Source organism: Bactrocera dorsalis, chromosome 6 (assembly GCF_023373825.1).
Source record: "Bactrocera dorsalis isolate Fly_Bdor chromosome 6, ASM2337382v1, whole genome shotgun sequence".
Lineage (NCBI taxonomy): Eukaryota > Metazoa > Arthropoda > Insecta > Diptera > Tephritidae > Bactrocera > Bactrocera dorsalis.
This window is the reverse complement of record NC_064308.1, coordinates 20,835,337-20,841,846: the sequence shown is the minus strand read 5'-3', so window position 1 is coordinate 20,841,846 and position 6,510 is coordinate 20,835,337.

The following is a 6,510-nucleotide window of genomic DNA, read 5'->3' as shown; positions in this document are numbered from 1 at the left end:
TCTGTAGCAAATACATTTTGCCATGAGATGCGTATTTCAGGCGCTAGGTAGACAATTTCACGATTTTAGGCGAATGTCCGAAATTCCAAGGCCGGAGTTGGGGTTGAAGATGCAATGCGATCTCAAAACAAAAAGTTGCATTGGAATCAGGAAGTACTAAGGCAACTTTTCCGCACTATTAGAAATCCCAAATCGAAAAAAGTCCGGAACCCTACTACTCACCCAAAGCACAAATACAAATCGGCAGACCTACACAACAACTATACAATGCACTAAATCATCAAATAGTAGGAAGCAGATATTACTCGGTACTGCAATGGTTCAAATAGAACATAATGGCCAGCGATATTCCGCGAGAGCTCTTATTGATTCAGGACCGGACAAGTGACCGGACTAAACAATGCAGTTTCAGCAACACCAACGAATATTTGTGAAATCACGCTTTGCTTACCCTTAAACACAAATTATAAGCTATCAGCACAGGCATTTATACTAAACAGCCTAACTGATAATTTACCTTCATACCCCATAGATCCAATGCAGTGTCTTAAAAATCTTGAATTCACTTTAGCCGACACCAAATTTCACAAACCCAGACCCGTGGATATACTAATTGGTAGTGATATCTATCCATGTATTTTACTCAATGGAGTAAAGAGAAACGTACTAGGTTCACTCATAGCTTAAGAGACCCTCCAAAAATTCCGCCATAGTATCATTTCACAATAAAGTGAACCCCGAGAATCTACTCACACGTTTTTGGGGGGTGGAGGAAATCCCAAAGGAATCCGTAGTTTCCAAATCGGACCAAATTTGTGAGGAAATTTTCCAAAAAACTACCCGTCGTAATCCAGATGGGCGCTATATAGTAACCCTACCCTTCAAAGAACCCGACAATATTGATATCGGATACTCTAGACATATAGCGTTGGCCCAATTCCTCAGAAATGAACGAGCTTTACTTAAAAAACCCAAAGTAAAAGCAGAATATGACAAAGCAATTATGGAATATTTGGAACTCGGACAAATGAAGAAAGTAGAATATAACCCTTCTGGTAAAGCGACCCAATATTACCACACCACGCAGTCATTAAACCCGACCGTATAACCACGAAATTGCGTGTGGTATTTAATGCATCTTGCCCCACGTCAAATCACAAAAGCTTGAATGACGTCTTACATATCGGGTCTACTTTACAGAAAGATCTTATTATTCTGATCACAAATTGGCGACTCTTCCAATTCGTTTTTAATGCGGATATTCAGAACATGTACCGGCAAATACTCGTAGACCCTAATCATACTCGGTTCCAAAGGATACTATTCAGGAAGTCCCCGGAAGACACAATAGAAGACTTCGAATTGCAAACAGTCACGTTCGGCATAAATTGTGCGCCGTATTTAGCGCAAATCAATCTAGCGCAATCCAAAAAGGATTCATTTTTCTTCCTCGTCAACCCAATGGAGAAAAAACCAGCACCAAACGTGAAGCTTTATCAGCCATAGCAAAATTGTTTGACCCAGCCGGTTGGCTTAGTCCAATAATAATAACGGCAAAAATAATTATGCAACAAATATGGCTAGATAAAACTGACTGGGATGAAAGCCTGAAGCCCCTCACCCTTCATCGATGGAACAGCTTCGTAAAGGATTATGAAAACATAAATAAAATTGAAATACCCAGATGGACTCATTTTAACCCAACAGCCACCATCGAATTCCACGGTTTCTCTGATGCTTCAAAAAAAGCATATGTCGCGACACTTTAGGGGCCATCCATAAATTACGTCACACGAATTTAAGGACTTTTTAACCCCTCCCCCCTTCCTTGTCACAAGTTGTCACATTTTGAAATCCCCCCCCTGTCGTGACGTCACGCATTTTCCAATTTTATGGAATTATCAAAAAATCAAAAAAAAGGTGTTATTCTATTTATTCTTATATTTATTGAATAATTATCTATATATATAAAAGAAAGTCGTGTTAGTTACATCACTTATAACTCAAGAACGGCAGAACAGATTTGGCTGAAAATTGGTAGGGAGGTAGCTTAGAGCCAGGAGACGGACATAGGATACTTTTTATCTCTTTATGTCAAAATTTAATACAACTCATAAATACAAAAATTATATTTCAAATCATAAGCATTTGTTCAAAATTCATGTTTGTAGGAATCATTTCAATATTTCATTTCTTCAAAAAAAAAAAAACAATAAAAACAACCTTACATCGACAGCGTTCCTCTGTGACTTGACATGAAACGTCAGTCACTATAAAACGTGGTATAACAATAACAAAAAAGAATCAGACTTGGAATAACAAAACGCAAATGACAGCTATGTAATGATGTATGGATGACAATTTGATATTTGTAAGAAAAATCAATATTAAAACTATTTCTATTAAAGTGAAGTGAAGTTTAATTAATAATGCCGCGACCAAGACGATCGAATCTTTCCCGACAAAGGCGTATTGCAAGAAGAATACAAAATACTGCAAATGAAAGGACTGAAGAAGAACAAGAAATTGCACGTGAACAGCGCCGCAATAGTATGGCTCGACTTCGTGCTTCTCAATCACGAGAGCAAAGTGAAGCAGCCCGTGAAACAGCTCGGTTGGCAATGCAGAATCGTCGAGCGAACAACAGAAGTCAACAAATAGATAATTTGCGACGCAGAACAAGATATTTAGCTGATTTGAATCGAGCAGCGTTTCGATACGATTGCAGCAATGATTACAGCTTGCATCCTAGCGTTTGCATTGGGCAAATGGACGTTGTTTGCGAGTATTGTGGTGCATTAAAGTTTTCCGGAGAAACGCCTGGATTATGCTGCGTTAATGGTAAAGTGAAATTGCCAGTGTTGACTCCGCCACATGAGCCATTGTATTCATTGCTTTGCGGCGAAACACAAGAATCACGCCACTTTCTTGCAAATACTCGAAAATACAATAGTTGTTTCCAAATGACGTCATTTGGGGCAGACATTATCGAAGAAGGAGGTTTTAATCCGACATTTAAGGTATTTATTTTTGTACTTACATAGAATGTAGTCTATATATATAAAAGAAAGTTGTGTTAGTTACACCATTTATAACTCAAGAACGGCTGGACCGATTTGGCTGAAAATTGGCGGGGAGGTAGCTTAGAGCCAGAGTAAGGACATAGGATACCTTTTATCTCTTTATGTTAGAATCCAATACAACTCATAAATAGAAAAATTATATTTTAAATCATTAGCATTTGTTCAAAATTCATGTTTGTAAGAATCAATTGAATATATGCGTACAATTTTAAGCAGATTCGTCCTCAAAACTGATACAATTGCTATGTATTAGGAATAGAAGAAAAGAACTGCAACCAAATATGCAGTGTAATAGATTATAACTGGCTCAATAATCAGGCGCTGAGTACGTGCATCTCCAGCGTGCATTTTCCAGCCGCCCTTTTCGTCTTTCCACGCCTGAGAACCGCTTCATCATGTGCAGTATACTAGACTGACTGTCGATTGGACTCCAGTGGGAAATGATGGAGCTATGTTTCTATCACCGACGCAAAAATTCGGCCTTATTCCGATTAGAGAGCACTTAAACACTTCTCAGAATCAAATGTTCGTTGTTTTGGTTGTTTTTGTTGGAGGCACCTACTTTACTCATTTCGCCTGCTTTCAACATAGCAAATATCTTTTCAACGGTGGATTTCCCTGATGCAGACCCCAAATTCAACAGTATTTTCCCAAAAAAGCAATGCTTTATTAACACACGAAATGCTTTATAATCCATTTTTTTGTAAACTAAAACAAGTTGCTTCACATTAATGCTATATCTCATTAACTAATAATTATAATCCAACTAATAGAAATCATATAGATGGTAGTAGTAGTAGAATTATCTATGTATCAGCCACAGTGAAGCGTGGACGGGTACTCTAGTCTTTAATAAAAGCAACATTTAGTTAAATATTAAAGTACAGAGACATCGAATGACTAGTCGAGAAAAAATATATACTTAATTATGCTAATTAAAAATACAAAACTTAATCATCTTGTGTCCATGGACTTTTGACCCACTCCTTTATATCATTTATTACTGGTAAATCAGAACTTTCGTTCTGAATTTGGATGTCAGGAACATCTTTCGTATCAACATCGTCTTCTTCATCCATAAAGCATCGTCATCATTCAATAAACAGAGAATCTCTCGGGCACGTCTAACCGCAATTCTTTGTGGACGAATTTTCGCGATAGGTAACAGCTCTTGTTTTTTATGTGATTGTTTGTGTTGATTGGTGGCTTTATATGAAGAAAAATATAGGCCACATATGATATACGATGTTCTAAATAAGTATGATTCGACAGTAGGGCAATAACTATCATATGGAACTTATTTCAGATGGGATGATGCTTGGAGATTTAATAATATCTGTAGTAAAAATGGAGCAAACTTACCGTCGTTGTCTTTTGAAATGTGATGTCACAAAGCTGTTGACCCCCCTGCCCCTTGTCACACAATGTTACTTCGGAATGATACCCTCCCCTCCCCCTACAAGGTGTGACGTAATTTATGGATGGCCCTTTACATAAGGGTTTTAGTTGGACATAAAATATGGACAACTCTCTTAGTGTCAAAAACAAGAGTCGCTCCCATTAAAACTGTATCCCTACCCAGATTGAAACTCTGCGGAGCGGTTCTGCTAGCTAATCTTGTTAACTCTACCCTAACCCAACTACACCTAACCCAATATAAAAATTACTTTTGGACTGACTCAACCATAGTTCTTGCTTGGTTAAACAAACCACCCTGTTCATGGACCACTTTCGTTTCTCATCGAGTAGCTGCAATCAACGAGAAAGTGGGAGTCGATAATTGGAACCATGTGGAAAGCCAAGACAATCCCGCAGACTTGGCAAGCCGAGGATGTAAGTTATTTTTAATCTTCTTGTTATAACTCCTTTGGTGCTGCGACGGTGTTGTCGACAAGCCAGAGATATATTGAAGATGATATTGACAAGTCACTTTCACTCTACTTCTATGACTCCTTTGGGGCAGCGACGGTGTTGTCGACTACCCAGAGTTATTTTGAAGATGATATTGACAAGTTACTTTTCACTTTATTATTTTAACTCCCTTGGGGCAGCGACGGTGTTGTCGACTACCAGAGCTACTTTTTGAAAATGATATTCACGCTTTGAGTTTCATTCTAAAACTGATTTATTTTATAATTTGTAAGCTTATTGCTAGCTTACTACTTTCGCCGTCGCTGCTGCCGTTTGCTCGACGTTATTGCTTGCATAGGCACTTCCCACGCTCATGTATCGAACTGATCGAATTACTACAGCTAACCCAGCATGTTGTTTTGTTTACATAATTTGGTCGCGCATGAAGTGACCGATGCAGACTGCTTGCCTTGCAATTTTTGGCAGGATGAGCGCTTCAGTGCGTTAACTATTGTTAACTACTCCCTCCTTCAAAACATGGTCGTCCTCGGCCATACCCAACCTTTCCATCACTTGACGCACCGCCTTAGAAGTTTCTCTTCGCCGCCTACGTTTTAGTAAGATGATTGATGCAGCAAGCATTACGGCGATCGTGGCACAAATTATTGCGGCTATCAGTGGTGCAGCAATCGTTCGTATGCGTAATTCAGCGATGTGCCGCAAGTTTACTTCACTTAGCTTGTGAAGAAATGGTAGGCTTAGTAGGGTATGATGGGAGGTTATGTTGATCCGTGCGGAGGCAGACTGTTGTGGGAGTCTCTTCGGGTATCCATTGAGAGTAACGTATTTGGGCCATTGATAAAAGCGGTGCGTTCGAATGTAACGAGATAAGTGCCATTAATAAACATCTCAGGGCCATCATCTATGCTAGCCTTGACTATTGCATCGTTTATCAAAACTATACCATCGTCGACGACGACAATGGGGGATAAGTCGCTGGGCTTGGTGGCACAGTGTGCTACAGCGCCAGAGTGTAGGCCTTGTGCGCAAGTTTCAGTTTCGGCTTCTTTACAGAACGTTACCATTGGTGTATCAATACAGGATATAACAGCGGTAATGTTGCCTCCGCAGTCAGCTATAATGTTGTCCGGTAAATGCAATATACGGCCAGCATGCGATACAGGAAAAATAGTAATCTTCTTACATAATACCTTAGGTCTAGGAAAACCGATAATAAAGCTTACAATTTCCTTGCTTGCTAAAACCTTAACTCTAGCTATGCTAAACAATTGGGTTATTGTAACTCCTGTGAAACTCTCCTTCATAACCGCCTCCAAATCATCTGCATCAATAATAGCAGGGTTTATTGCATTAAATTTAGCCAGTGTGATTGCAATTATTAAATTTTGAATCTCAAGTGTTAAAATTCTGTTTCTAGCCAAAAGTGTTTCATAGAGGTGCGATGAATCTATTTCTTCCCTTTTTTTTACACTGAGAATTTTATTGACCGTATTCGTGAGGGCGTTAATCTGTTCCTGAGTTCTGGAATTAATGACGATCTGTCTATTGTTTGACC